The sequence below is a fragment of the Cydia splendana genome, chromosome 3, assembly GCF_910591565.1.
Source record: "Cydia splendana chromosome 3, ilCydSple1.2, whole genome shotgun sequence".
NCBI classification, from domain to species: domain Eukaryota; kingdom Metazoa; phylum Arthropoda; class Insecta; order Lepidoptera; family Tortricidae; genus Cydia; species Cydia splendana.
The window spans coordinates 12,983,330-12,997,693 of record NC_085962.1 but is presented as its reverse complement, the minus strand read 5'-3'; the positions used below and the strand labels follow the sequence as shown (position 1 = coordinate 12,997,693).

Here is a 14,364-nt window from a genome sequence, read left to right as displayed (position 1 = left end):
GTTTGGCGAAAGTAGCGCACGACTAACTAAGTACCTAGTCGTTGTTGAGATTTCTAGTGGTAGGGGGGAGGGGTTTCCTTTTTCCAAGAGTGCGGAGGGCGGATGATTTAACAATCTGGAGTATAAAAGTCCAATCGCCATCGCTTAAATAGCTTTCCGAATAAAAAGTAATTCCTTCCATTCCATCCCTCCATTATGACTTCTTTAATTACAATACCATTACTCCAGTTCCAGTCATTGAATGGCATTCCCTTTATCTCTATAAAACAGATCAAATACTAATTTCGCTGAGACAAAGACGGAAAATTAGAAGTGTAGTCATGCGTAAAATGTCAGCCATTTGGAACGGTGTTTCGAGAAGATTCCACGATCGCAGATTACTTACCTAATAACAGGAATGGCGTACCTACGTATTTTGATGAGATCAGTGGTAATTATTTTTTCTCAAACATGCAATGAAATATTGATGTTATGTTCCTTATAATAGGCTGCGAAGTATGACGTTTCAGGTGCGGCTAGGACAAAAGGTCGTTAATGGAATTTCATACACATCTTGCAGGCCTAGGCCGGCAAAGTCCTCTTTTTTTTTAATTTCCATTTCACAGATATTTGTGACACAGTATCGTGGCATTCATCCATTAAAAAAAAACTAGAGGCAGTATTTGCTTTATGGTTCGTAATGACACTCTGCCACTACGCCTATAAAAAAAAACAAAACACAATGTTTGCTATAATTTGCAGTTTTATTTGTATAAAATCAACATGAACTTAATAAATAATACATTCTATAATTTTATAATTTTAAATTATAAATTTAAATACACAAATAAAAACATTTAAAATATTTCATCTACACTTTAGCGGTAAAAAGGTCTACTCAAACACGCGTAGTTATATTTTTTAAATTGTTATGGAGGTAAAGTTGAAAAATATTCATTCTGTTTTATTGGATTTATGGTGCGTTGTTGATTTTTTGACTTTAATATGAGTTCCGACGAAATAATGAAATTAATATTAATTGTAATCGTAGGTGTTGGAATTGGCAGCGTAAGCAGAATTGATTTTAATAACTTGCTGTCTCTACCGCCAAGTCAAAGACGAAGTATGTATATGGTTGCTTATGGCAATTTTATTATTTGAGAAACTAAGAAAAATGGCTTACAGTTTATTAGAAACATTTTTGTGGCATATTTTAAATGAATGTAACTACAAATTCGTCAACACTGTGGAAATTATACTTATTTACTCCATGCATAAAGCAACGATGTATGTGAAACATGATATCAACATGAAAAACTATGTAAACTTATGTGACGAAAACGACAGTCAGACGGATACAAGGCGAAAAAATCAAAGATACATGAAAATATACGGGTAGTAAAAATACACCACTCGTGTAAAACATACGCGTGATAATGATATAGGTACGTGTTGGTTATATTTTGGTTGTAGTTTACTTTTAGTTTTTTCTATAAATAAAACTTGGGTTTCGTGGATTTTTTATTTTATTTATTTCATTGCATGTTTGAGATAAGCACTATACATACCTCGGCGGGAAATGGGGTTGCCCGCGCTCAGACCTATCCGGCCGAGCGAATCTTCGGCCGGCAACCCCTTTCGTCCCGGCCTCTGTAGTAATGTACTATTACAGTAGGTACCTACATATGGTGCTACTTTACCGCACCAGTGCGATAATAAGCTTATTACGCAACTAGGTATGAGGAATTCCTCTACACACGACGATCGACGCGTCTTGAGATGTGAATAGAGGCTACTAGTATTGTCGTGACCCTGCCCTGGTAGAGGACTGAGGGCCTACCGCGAATCACGTTCGACGTGTTGCCTCTCAGTCGCACTTGTAAATTCGCACGTAAGTGTGACAGGGAGGCAACACGTCGAACGTGGTTCTCGGTAGGCCCTCTGATCTAGGAAATCATCCAGCTTGTTTATCCCTCGTAAAGAGGCGGTTAATGACATTATCAATTTAGCCGTGGGAGTAGCCGATATTACGAGTATGTTATTCTTATTTTATTTGCTTTGGCCTTTGTCCAGCAGTGGAAGTTTTTCGGCTGAGATGATGATGATGATTTTAATTGCTATTTTATTTTATTGTAGTTAAATTCATAGAATAATAATATATATTACGATATCTACAAACCTACATACAAATTGAAACTCAATTTTATGTATGTATGTACAAACTCTTTATTGTACAAAGCACAAATATAGCACAGGATAGGCAGTACAAAGGCGCACTTATCCCTTTAAAGGATTTCTTCCAGTTAACCTTTGTTAAAGATGCCAATCTAAACTTGCCTACACTTTTGTATTTTTGTTAAGTCCCGTGGTGTATCTGCTAAGTGTATTATAATTTAATCTTTAGCGGGGCTAAGTGAGAAGCTTGGATACAATAGTTTCCGGTGGCATTCGATATTGGATAGTTAAGCATCAAAACCGTTTAATCTATTTAATAGGAAGATCCATATTTTTCGGTGTCTTAATTTTTTGAATTTAGTTGTAATTTAACATAAGCTTATCTTTTTTTTAATTAGGGGTAGCGACCCCTAATAAAAAAAAAGATGAATTTTCTACAAGAGGTAGAGACCATGAATTTTCCACAAGAGGTGGAAAATTCATGGTCTCTACCTCTTCCCTCCCGTCTTTCCTCCCGTCCCTTACTAGAGTGAATATTTTGTATTTTTTATAACGAGCCACTTGCCATGTGACACACGAATAAACCATTAAAATAAATAGTGATGTTGAAAACATAAACAAAAACAAGTGCGAGTCGGACTGAGGACTGCACCTCGTGCACGAACACGAAGGGTTCCGTACCATTACGTAAAAAACGACAAAAAAATCACGTTTGTTGTATGGGAGCCCCATTTAAATATTTATTTTATTTTGTTTTTAGTATTTGTTGTTATAGCGGCAACAGAAGTCAAATACATCATCTGTGAAAATTTCAACTGTCTATCACGGTTCTCGAGTTACAGCCTGGAGACAGACAGACGGACAGCGGAGTCTTAGTAATAGGGTCCCGTTTTTACTTTTTGGGTACGGCAACTTAAAAAACAAATTCACAGAGAAATGTAGATCAAATTCTGAATCAAAACAGCGCACGAAACAGCCTCAAATCTCACCGCAGTGTCACAATGGTGCCATCGCCCACAGTGTTAACTGTACATTGGTAGACCTTGTAATAAGGTCCACGCATGTGCAGTTAGGAGCGTTGCTGTTTGTACCAAACACCTCTGCCATGCACAAAGCACGTGCCTTGGCATGGCGTGTCGAGCGATCCAATCCGGCAAATCTACCATGATTCGTGGAGGCGTGCTCCTTGTTCTATCGTTGAGGTACCTACCTACTCAGCATGAGTGTTTGATTCATGGAAACCAGTGTAACTGTGCCTTCATGGGTAGCAAATCTACTGAGCGAGATCGGAAATAGCATTCAACTTTGAATGACATGAGGCGTAGCGTTAGCAATGGAGATTCCAGACCTAGTCGGAATGTAATCTAGCGTGACATGACTATTGGAGATCGCAGATGGATGTTCTCAGACAAAATTGTTTTTTAGATACCTACAACTGAATTTCATGTTCGGCACGTGCGGAGGATTTTTTGTAAGTCGCATAATAATATATTTTTCATCACACTCGCTTAGTAAATGTGGAATTGCACGCAGGTTTAGCGGGAGTTATAGAAAAAGCGTTCTCCCTAGGGAGTTATGAAGTTTCTAGTGCCATAATTAACAGTTTTTTGTCTTTATACTTAATTTTTGTATCGCAAGTGTGATGAAAAACATTGTGTGTAACTCGGGGCGTAATAATATTGCAATCTCGAGTCTATAAATCGCTCCGGCAAGCCGTCGCGATTTAACTTACTCTCGTTTGCAATATTCAACTTACGCCCCATGTTGCACAACGTACTATTTCACGTCACCTAATCAGAAAATGGATTTTTCTTCCCTGTTAGGAGGGATTAAAGTGGCACTTTTCTGTTCAAGGACATTTCATTGCCAGTATAAAATATTAATATAATTAACTATGAACATCGTATGTACAGCCTGGCAAAAAAGAGTAAAAATTAAAAAGTGGCAACACTGTAGTGTCAACACTACGATTTTTTTATTTTCCTCATAGTTGATGTGAAAAGCAGTATGTGTCACACGGTATCAAAATTATTTCGTCTTGGGCGTTAACTCTTGAATCCCTCATTACGCTCAGGATTCTACTTTAGAATCCATCGCTTCATTCAGGATTCAATGTAGGTAGGTACGCCCTTGACGGAAATATATCATTTTGATCCCTTGTAACACAAACTACTATTTCTTGGCACCTCTTAGTAACAATGGTCTGTTATTGGTTATGTTTTCTGTTCGCTACTTATGCTATGTATTACTTTTTTGTATTGCTGTTGATGCCCGAAATAAATAGAATGAAAAAAAAATATCTGAAATTATTTTAAAATAAAAATTACACCAAACCGAAGGCGGTTTTAATGTTATTTAAAAACAATTTAATTTTTTTTTGTTGAAAGTTTATTGATACATACAGGTACCTATAATATGTGTAGGCCGACCTATATATATTGCCCATAGTTTGAATAGTTAGTAGTTACTGTCATCATTTCGTTATATAGTTCTGTTGATGATTGCATGGTCTTCATGTTCACTTTATCCCAAGAATGAAAATGTGTAGGAAAAACAACGGAGTAAGTAGGTAGGTATAGATAAAATTCTTTCAACTGAGCTTGTTCACTTACCTGTACTAACAATGGCATTGTTCTATTACAATCCTATTATCTGCTTTTGTTCTCGTAGGCGCCAACCAATTTACTTACAAAATAAGTTAGAAGTACATTGCATGTATATTGAATTCTAAACCTTATTTTTTGTTGAATGGGGTTAAAATGGTCTAAAAATATATTATCATATTCAATCTTTTGGAAAGTCACATGCACCTTAGCCACGACAGGTGTCGATGGTTGTTAAATGCAAAAAAAGTTGGGTTAGCCATTATTTAGTTAGTGTATTTTGTAGTCTATTGTTTAAAGAAATAGAGTCGTTAATCTATACTAACATTTCAAGGCGGTTATAATCTGCTTTTACTACGAGGGGATTATCCTAATTTGTGGTTTACCACTCAATGGTTGTATTCTTGAGACTCTTTGAGTAAACTAGCTCAGATCGCTCGATTCACACTATACTGAGCGTACCTACGTGTACGGGGTGTTCTTAAAACCGAATTGAAAACCTCTCTTCTTTTAAATTTTGAAGTAAGTTAAAACTGAAGAACAACAATAACATTAACATAATAGGTAGTCAAGTAAGATAGACTATATGATTCATGTATATGTCCTATTCGGGTGCGTATCGATGGCTATAAACATTTTTATTATAATATCTGTTGCAATAACGCTTATTTAGTATAATTATTAAATGACATAACAACACTTAATATATTTTCATATGATATATATTATCATTTTATATAATGATAAATTGATCTAATAACATTTAGCATAACATTCTTGAAGTATAATGCATATTTCCTATACCGAATTTATGATATAAAGTTATTTCATCTAAAGTAGAATTGTTATAACCTTTGTTGATATAATGTATTACATATAGAATTCCACATTTACTATTACACACTACAAAAAACGATACTCTTTCTACGTATAACGAACTGCTATTGATAACAGAAAACCAACCGCTACCAGAATACTAGGTTAGGTTAGGTTAAGAACTGCGACCCCTACACAAAACGAACCGCTACCAGAAAAGTAGGTTAGGTTAGGTTAGAATTGCGTCCATTACACAAACAAACCACTACCAGAATACTAGGTTAGGTTAGGTTGGAATTGTGACCCCTATATAAAATGTAAGGAATAAAGTTTATATTAGGAAAAGAAAACCCAATTTGCAAAGAAAAATTGATATATATTATATATATATTTTTTTATTAAACATTGGATGTTTTTTAGACTCAAATTGGAAGACTCACGATACTTGTTAAGTACGTGTTTGCTGTAAAAAAAAGTATCAGGCGTTAAACATTTGCCGTCATAAAAATACCTATATTATACCGAATAATGCTTATATAATAATGCTTGTATAATAAATGAGCATTATATCACATGATCGTTATAATAAATGAGTGTTGATCAAAAGATAATTATATAAAATGATATTAAACATTTTAATAACATACCAAATGTATATTATACAAAATGAGTTATTATATTTTCTGAAATTATATTAAATGTTGTTATATCTACAGTAAATATATCAATTATTTTTATATCGATCATTACACACCCGTCCTATTCATTGCTTGTTTACACAAAAAACCAATTTCTTAAAGTGACATACAGCCAACCCAGCTTACGCAAACTCAGAGAGTTTATTAGCCTGCCGAGCAAGCATGCATACTACCCCTGTCTTCTTTGATTAAAGTTTATTGAGCGGCATGCTAACGGTGACAACCCTTTGTTCTAATTCCCTGTACCATCACCAATATAAACATACAGCTTACAAATACCTTATTCTACAAACTTAAGGCTCAAAATAGGATAAATAATAGGTAAGGGAGTGGTGGGAACGGGCGCCCCTTTAAACAATTACGCGAATTGTTCTAATTTTACTATCCAAGGCCCGATCTAAAAAATATATATGGTACGTTAATCCGATTTAACGACGTTCACATGTTTTTATTCTTCTTCGTTAGCTAATGCAATTTATTGGTAGCTGGCATGGACGTTATGAAGGATCCCTATATGTATCTATGTAGGTATCTACATACAGATGTAGTGCATAATTGTTTTCCATCGTATTTTCTCGGATACGTTCGTATTTGTCATGCAACCTCATTACTTTTTGTCCTGAGACTAACTGAAATAGCAAGACACGTTCGTACGTTTCCGCGAAAATACGATGGAAAACATTTATGCACTAGGTATTGTATTGTATAGACGGAATTTGAGCAGACTGTTGATGGTGCTGCGTTCATAGAACTCAATTCAAACGTTTTCCACTGGCTTGCCTAATTTTCTGTTATTAGTCTAATACGGGACCCGGGTATGTCCTTAAACTACGTCCAAGGCCACCGGTGGACGGGCAGCAGCGTCCCTCAAATTCGGTGTACTCGACTGCGATCGCCAACCCGCCTGCCAAGCGTGGCGATTATGGCATTCACCCCCCATCATGATGAGCACAATAGAACCACGGCCCCGAGGTTCCGGCGACCCCGGGTGCTCTGGCTATGGTAGCGGTCAGGGCATTAGCGGGGTCAGGGGTGCTAAGAATATCCGGCAAAGATCCGGCTACCCGCCCCGACGACGACTGGCCCTGGTAACACACAACATACGCACTATGAGGACTGACGAAAAGATCTGCGAGCTGGAAGAGGAACTGAGCAGGTTACACTGGGACATTGTAGGGTTATGCGAAGTCCGTAGAGAGGGGGAGGACACGACAACCCTGAAGTCTGGTAACTTGCTCTACCACCGGGAGGGCGACCAACAGTCCCAAGGTGGTGTCGGGTTTCTCGTTCACAAGTCCCTCGTAAACAACATAATAACCATCGACAGTGTGTCGAGCAGGGTGGTATACCTAATACTCAGAATATCCAAAAGATATTCGCTGAAGGTCATTCAGGTATACGCACCGACCTCGTCACACTCCGATGATGAAGTAGAAGCTATGTATGAGGACGTAAGTAGGGCCATACATACTTCTAAAACCTACTTTACTGTTGTTATGGGGGACTTCAACGCAAAGTTGGGCAAGAGAAGCGGGGATGAGTTGAGAGTGGGGCAATTTGGGTATGGGCAACGGAACTCTAGGGGTCAGAGGCTGGCCGACTTTCTGGAGAGAGAGGAACTCTTCATGATGAACTCTTTCTTCCAGAAGCCGCCTCACAGGAAATGGACCTGGATGAGTCCTGACGGTTCCACGAGAAACGAGATAGACTTCATCATGACCGACAAGAAACGGATATTCAGTGATGTCTCTGTGATCAACAGGGTAAAGACCGGTAGTGATCACCGAATCGTAAGAGGCACACTGAATATCAATATTAAACTTGAAAGGTCCAGCCTGATGAAGTCTACGCTCCGACCTACTCGAGCCTATGTTCAAAACCCCGAAAGCTTTCAACTCGAGCTCTCTAACCGCTTTGCTTGCCTAGAGAACTTGGCTTCAGTGGACGAAATCAACGACGGGCTAGTGGAAACTGTCCACACAGTAGGGTCTAAGTTTTTTAGATCCCGCCGTAAAGATAGACCTCAGAAATTGACCGAGCAAACCTTAAACCTCATGGCTGAACGACGCTCGCTACAGTTGCAGTCTCCCGATGACGCGGAGTCATATAGGCAGCTCAATAGACGTATATCTAAGTCCTTGCGACATGATCTGCGTCTCTTTAATACTAACCGTATTAAAGAGACTATTGAGCGAAACCAAGGCTCCAAAGTGTTCGCAAAGGACAAGTCTATTGGGCAAAGCCAGCTGACAAAGCTGAAACGGGAAGATGGCAGCATAGCGTCGAGCAAAGCGGAGGTTTTAGGTGAGATCGAGAGGTTCTATGGACAGTTATACACTTCGATCGCAAAGCCCGTTGACAGCTTGGTAGGAGATCCAAGAGCCAAGCTGTCCCGACATTATACCGAAGATATCCCGGACATCAGTCTGTACGAGATTAGGATGGCCCTGAAGCAGCTTAAGAACAACAAGGCGCCGGGCAAAGACGGAATCACTTCAGAGCTTCTGAGAGCGGGTGGAACACCGGTACTTAAAGTCCTCCAGAAGCTCTTTAATTCCGTCTTGTCCGAGGGCATAACGCCTGAAACATGGAATAGAGGCGAGGTGGTGCTGTTCTTCAAAAAAGGTGATAACAACCTATTGAAGAACTACAGACCCATCACGCTTCTGAGCCATGTCTATAAGCTGTTTTCAAGGGTCATCACGAACCGTCTCGAACACAGACTTGATGACTTCCAGCCTCCCGAACAAGCCGGTTTCCGAAAAGGCCATAGTACCATAGACCACATCCATACGCTGCGGCAAGTTATACAGAAGACCGAAGAGTATAACTTGCCATTATGCTTAGCGTTTGTGGACTATGAGAAAGCCTTCGATTCGGTGGAAACATGGGCGGTGCTTGAGTCTCTTCAGCGATGCCATATTGACTATCGGTACATCGAAGTGTTGAAGTGTTTGTATAGTAACGCCACCATGTCGGTCCGAGTACAGGAGCAGAGCACGAGGGCGATTCCATTGCGAAGAGGCGTAAGGCAGGGAGACGTTATCTCTCCGAAACTGTTTACTGCCGTAATGGAAGACGCCTTCAAGCTCCTGGAATGGGAAGGACTTGGCATCAACATCAACGGCGAATACATCACTCACCTTCGGTTTGCCGACGATATCGTAGTCATGGCAAAGTCGATGGAGGAACTCAGCATGATGCTCGATGACCTCAACCGAGTTTCACAACGGGTGGGCTTGAAAATGAACATGGACAAGACGAAACTTATGTCAAATGCCAATGTTGTGCCCATCCCAGTCTCTGTTGGGAACTCGGTACTCGAAGTTGTTGACTCGTACATCTACCTAGGACAAGTAGTCCAATTAGGTAGGTCCAACTTCGAGAAAGAGGTCAACCGCCGAATCCAACTCGGTTGGGCAGCGTTCGGGAAACTACGTAATGTCTTTTCGTCCGACATACCTCAGTGCCTCAAGACGAAAGTCTTTAATCAATGTGTATTACCAGTGATGACTTACGGCTCCGAAACGTGGTCTTTCACTATCGGCCTCATCTCAAAACTTAAAATCGCTCAACGAGCTATGGAGAGGGCTATGCTCGGAGTTTCTCTACGTGATCGAATCAGAAATGAGGAGATCCGTAGACGAACTAAAGTCACCGACATAGCCCACCGGATTAGCAAGCTGAAGTGGCAATGGGCAGGCCACATTGCACGCAGAGAAGATGGCCGATGGGGTCGAAAAGTGCTCGAGTGGAGACCACGGACTAGCAAGCGCAGCGTAGGACGTCCACCCACAAGATGGACAGACGATCTTGTTAAGGTCGCCGGAAGACGCTGGATGCGGGTCGCTTCCAACCGGCACGTATGGAGGTCCAAGGGGGAGGCCTATGTTCAGCAGTGGACGTCTTATGGCTGAGATGATGATGATGATGAGTCTAATACTAATATAATTAGACTAATATTATAAGTCCACGAACTGTCAAATCGTATGTGGTGCCATAACAACACACTAATAATATTAGACTAATATCGTTCGAGAAATGGGCCCCTGTTAGCTAATAATAGTATGATTTGTCTGTTAGCTCCGATTTTATCCGATCCGAATTTATTTTTCTATTTTATTATAAAGATGTTTGTTAAATGATCTAAAAGAGATATTTTCATAAAAATCTTACAAAAACACTTGTAGCTTCTGCTGATGATTTAAGGATGACTCACGTTAGACCGGGCCGTGTCCGAGCCGGAGCTTCAGGCGCTTACTTTTCTATGACATGACAGGCGATCACGCGTAGCTTTTCATAGAAAACGATGCGCCGGAAGCTCCGGCCCGGATACGGCCGGCCCGGACTAACGTGAGTCATCCTTATGCTCCTGCATATACTCGTACATATGCAGACCGTATAATTGTACCGGAAAGCGGATTATAGTTCGTGTACAATACTAGAATCATGATACCGTTAAACTAAAACCATCAGCTATTCAGTCAGTAAAATGAGTGGAGTAATTAACTCCAAGAATAAGGAGTCAATCAAGTCGTCGAATTCATTGGTGCTGATGGAAGGAAAGTCGCACGTCGCTGGGGGCCTACTGCGAACCACGTTCGACGTGTTGCCTCCCTGTCACACTTACGTACGAATTTACAAGTGCGACAGAGAGGCAACACGTCGAACGTAGTTTGCGGTAGGCCCGCTGGTCGTCAGCTCGCCTCGCTGGCACCTCGCTAACTTTTCTCGTTTAAACTTATTTCCTTTTATCTAGCCACGAGGGAGACCGTCTTCGACTTATCGCCGGTTTTATTAAATTACTTGATAATTTCAATCCCTAACGTCTCAGACATCTTGTTTGTTCTTTCACAGAGTTAAGAAACTCACTCCGATTCTGTTCTGCCCGGACTATGCCTTAATTCATAACAGAAAATTCAATACTAACAGTATGGCTACCACCAGTTTGACACTGACATAAACGCTATCGAGAACGTAATTTATTTCCTATGCATCTTGCTCGTACTCGCATATTAGTGCGACCGAGATGCATAGAAAGTAAATTACGTAGACGTTAGCGTACTTACATGTCAGTTCTGACAGTGTCAAAACTGACATGTACGCTAACGTCTACGTAATTTACTTTATATGCATCTCGCTCGCACTAATATGCGAGTACGAGCGAGATGCAATAAAGTAAGTTACGTTCTCGATAGCCTTTATGTCAGTGCCAAGCTAATGGTGGTAGAGTCCGACCAAAAAAAGTCTGCAGCGGATTTGATAGCCCACGCAGTGCAAGTGTCATTTATAGGTATAGACGGTCAAGCAAATCTTGTCAGTAGAAAAAGGCGCGAAATTCAAATTTTCTATGAGACGATATCCCTTCGCGCCTACATTTTTCAAATTTGCCGCCTTTTTCTACTGACAAGATCTGCTTGACCAAGTATACGTCATAATATAGAAGTTTGACGTTTAAAATAACACTTGAACTACATGGGCTATCAAATCCGCTGCAGACTATTCTTGGTCTGACTCTAGCCATACAATAATCTAACGAAATGTGCACAAATCCAAAGGGCCAACAAATCCAACAATATCGATCAAAAATAGTCCCTTTTTAGGGTTTCGTACCCAAAAGGTAAAACGGGACCCTATTACTAAGACTTCGCTGTCCGTCCGTCTGTCTGTCACCATGCTGTATCTCACGAACCGTGATAGCTAGACAGTTGAAATTTTCACAGATGATGTATTTCTGTTGCCGCTATAACAACAAATACTAAAAACAGAATAAAATAAAAATTTAAATGGGGCTCCCATACAACAAACGTGATTTTGACCAAAGTTAAGCAACGTCGGGTGTGGTCAGTACTTGGATGGGTGACCGTTTTTTTTTTTGCATTTTTTTTCCGTTTTTTTTCATTATGGTACGGAACCCTTCGTGCGCGAGTCCGATTCGCACTTGCCCGGTTTTTTTTAGGGTTTAATACGTCCCGTTTTTTTTAAAGTTCCAAATCCCTTAAAACTTTTTAAACCTAAACCTTTTAGGAAATATATTTAATAATGTTTTCTAATACGCACAAAGTACAAAAATAGCAACACTCCTAACTGTACCGTACAGTTTTTAACAGTGTTTCTTGTGCGTCTCAAAAAAATTAACACTTCTTTTAGATAGCCCCTTAAGGTAACGAGTTAAAGAAAACGAAAAAATACAAACGCATAACATACAAACTTTATTCCCTTCTTAGATTAAATTATATAGAGATATAATTCATGATGTACAAACAAAAATCCCCTTTTTAACCCACTTAGGGGTTGAATTTTTCATTAAAGCTTCTTATTGTGAAAATTCAGCTTTCTAGGTCAAACGTTTGGGGCTGGGTGTTGATTTAAGTCAGTTATTCATTTACTCCTTTTTAGTGATAAAGCTTTTTCCCTAGTTAAAACTAGTTTTCCGTATCGCCTTAGTGAAAACGTGTTTTCACTACCTGTTGAAACTGGTTTTCCGTAAGGCCTCGGCGAAAACTAGTTTTAACTATAAGACTTTTCATTAGTTTTCGCTAAAAACGGGTATTTACAGTAACATATAATATACAGATATATAAATACTTCAATTACAAAAGTGCAGTACGTGCGTGCAATAGATTGTAATCCAGATAGCTGATCGCTTTATTTATTGATATTGCAGTTGGGGAGAAAATTGCAAGTTGGCGTGTTCTCGTCGTAAAAATGGCGGCTATGTTATAAGTTATAAGACGGTTTTGAGATAAGTCCCCACTATCATCGATTGTGTTGGTGCCAGACTGTCGGTTACATATCAGAATTCCTAAAATCATTCACCAAATGTTGAAATACTTATGCTCGAAACAGTAATTTTAAATACCTAACGATAATTTTACCGATCTTAAATTATAAGAACGTAATACCTACCTACTTACGAAAATACAAGTTTAATTAAGTGGTACAGGGGATTTCATTTGGCTATACATACAGCGTCGAAATGATGCTAGTGTAATGGGAACCTTTGGACCAGATGCGACTCGAGGTGATCCTTTTTAAATGGCTGTGTTTTTGAATAACCCACAAGGTAAAATGACGAATCCTGTAATAAAGCTATCCTTATTGTTTGTGTGTAATGACGACGCCTGTTGCTGATTTAAGTATGACTCACGCTAGACCGGGCCGTGCCCGGGCCGAGGCATCCGACATGTCATTTTCTATGACGGCTGATCGGTGATCACGTGGTGCTTTCCATAGAAAACGAAGCGCCGGAAGGTCTAGCGTGAGTCATCCTTTATGGCTGTACCCTCCTGACGAAGCCTACGTTGCGGATATGAGTTAGTCAATTATTTATGTTGCTTACGTTCAGTTTCAAATATAAGAAAAAAACAATTAAGTGCCTGTACATATACTTTTGCGCAAACTGCAAAAATGGATAGCCGATATAAAAAAGGTCTCAAAGTAGTCAATGGCTTTTTATGTTGCCTTATGCCTGGTGAATGCCTTTCAAATAGCCTCGTCTGTATACGTCCGTGACTGAAAGGCGACAGTGACATGTTTTCTGAGGATCTTTATCCTATCGTCTCTCTTGTGCTTCGCGAATTACAATATACTTAAATATCCACTTCAAGAATATATACCTTCCCTACCTACCTATAAACAACTATTCCCATAAATCTGGAAAAAACAAGCTTAATTCGGTAAAGTAATCTCACAGTACTTATGAAGCTAATAAAATAGGGATTTTTATGTCATAAAAATCGTCATAATCATAATCAAGCGAGAGAGGAAGTCGTATCAACGCCTCGTCTTATCGATGCCAAATCAGGTTAAGTTTTCTAAAATTGAATGTCATGTCTGGATTATGACGCTGAGAATCCTTAGATAAGTACTATTTGATACTTCTGTGCCGCTGGTTTTGTACATTTATGATCATCCTTATTTCTTTAAAAGATGGCTTACTCTTCTATGACAGCGGTCGGCAACCTTTTAGCAGCCAAGGGCCAAATAGCAGTTAACGAAGTGGACGCGGGCCGCACTTTGTTAGTATTTATGACTTTATCAGATATTGTCGTTTGTCATTGATTACATACAAAATGGCCAGGGAGGCTCGC

At 39.6% G+C, this 14,364-nt stretch overlaps 1 long non-coding RNA gene across 1 annotated transcript in view; it reads left to right on the top strand.

Moving 5' to 3' along the window:
- Window positions 1-438: 438 nt before the first annotated feature.
- LOC134789405 (uncharacterized) overlaps window positions 439-14,364 on the top strand; it is a 100,372-nt gene continuing 86,446 nt past the window's right edge. The window contains exon 1 of the long non-coding RNA XR_010144051.1: window positions 439-574. This is a non-coding gene — a long non-coding RNA (uncharacterized LOC134789405). The remainder of the gene's footprint in view (window positions 575-14,364) is intronic.